This window comes from Geospiza fortis, unplaced genomic scaffold, assembly GCF_000277835.1.
Source record: "Geospiza fortis unplaced genomic scaffold, GeoFor_1.0 scaffold41, whole genome shotgun sequence".
NCBI classification, from domain to species: Eukaryota; Metazoa; Chordata; class Aves; order Passeriformes; family Thraupidae; genus Geospiza; species Geospiza fortis.
In genome coordinates, this window is record NW_005054299.1 from 3,353,219 (window position 1) to 3,355,144 (window position 1,926).

A 1,926-nucleotide genomic window follows, 5' to 3' on the forward strand; every position below is an offset into this window, starting at 1 on the left:
TTTTGGTATGACAGCAATAGGGATCTCTTAGCAGTACTGAATGCTTTTAAAATGTCTGCACCAAAAAAAAAAAAATAATAAATAGCCTTACACTGAGGTAAGCTCACTGGAGTAAATCAAGGGTGAGGGTCCTTATGTGATGTGATAGTGTACAACATTTGGGTGGCCACTGGCATTTGGAGCCCATAAAACCCAGCAAGTCTGGCATCCTCTGATTGTATCTGCGAAGCACACAAGGTGCAACCTGAGCGAGCCGGGCTAACACCACGACTCCTCTCGCTGACATTACAACCACGTATTTAAAGTAACAACCACTATCTCATGCAAATACAATGTTACAGCCTCATTTTGCCCTTGTGGCCACAAAAGCTTTCAGGACAACTTGGCCAAGTTTCCCTTCCCACGGCTGGTGTCGAGCCCACAGCCTCCCTGCTAGGGCTCTTTGGAAGTTCTACCAGCCCGGATTGGAATCCAGTACGTGCTAGTTCAGCGCTAATGCAACAGACACAGAACACATGTCTGAGCACTGCCGGATCACCTTACATCACCCAGACATCGTTCCTCTTAGCGGCACTTCATCACCCTGGTGTGAAATAAGTTTCAGATTACCGCACTAACTGCTGTCCTGCTGCAGTCAGTGGGTTCCTTGATTGCTGTGCTCCTCCAGAGCTCCAAAGGAGAAGCTGCATGGATAACAAGCAGCTGCTCCCGAAGATAACTACTAAAAGCTATTCCATGAGATAACTATTATCCTTACAGTATCACTTCACATCAGTGAGGTATGGAAGTATTCCCCGGTACTTTGGCAGACAAATCTGAATATGATAAACAAAACCAGACAGCTTCTCTGGCACAAGGAAACTTGTGGTTAGGCACAAGAGTTAAAAAAAACCAAACCCTTAAACCAAACACAATACTTCAATGCAAACCTTACAGGCTGGGAAAAGGTGTAAAGGAGATGAAAATCATTTCAGCTGTACCCTTCTTCAAATTAATGGAACTCGCTTCACCAGCTTCACTAAGAACTATATTAGGTGCTCATATGCAAAGAGAGGGGTGAATCAAGTGACCAAGTTATAAGCAGATAAGGTAATGAAGAAAGAAAAAGGATGTATGGATAAAAATAGCACAATTGCAACAGTTGTTTTTCTTTGCTGAGGCAACTACTAACATTTGCTCTGAGTTATAACCAGGTAAGCAGTTAATTCCTCAGCAAGCTGTCAGAAGCCACGAAAGTACTACACCTTCTAAAAATATGGTATGGTGTGGTGTGACGTGCCAGAGTGTCATATCCATGCTGAATTTGTTAACCCAAATACACCTTTTAATACACCCCGCAGCAGCTCACATTGAGAGGCTTGAGGCAAACATTGAAAACCTCCCCCTCACACAGGTGAGGAGGCAGCTGCAGAGGCCCTGGCAAACTCGAGCCCCCGCATCCCTCCAGCACCAGGAATCCCGAAGCACTCAGGAGCAGGCAGCACTCCAGTCCCAGTACTCCCAGCCAGGAGACAAACAAGTTCTTGCATTGCCTGTGCTCCACCCCAGCAAAAGTAATTTGCAGACTAAGGTTTCAGACAGAGGTAATATACAAGTATTTCTGTATATTTCAATAGGGAGATATATACAATTCATTCATAGATATTCGCTCCGCACTAGGGACTGTGAAGTGTGAATTAGGTGATTGCAGACCCTTTCTCCCTTATCCAACCTTCATTAAAACCAGCGAACACCAAGTTATTGCAAAACCAGACGGATCAATGAAACTTCCTGCCAGAGGATGGTTACGCACGTGTCTACGTGACCGCCAGAGCACGGGAAGAGCAGAACTTTTTTTCCCCTTTTCCTTTCTCTCTCCTGAGCTGCTGAGCACGGAAAACCAGCTTTGACTTTAGACCTCCGCTCTGCCACAGCAGCACACGAGCC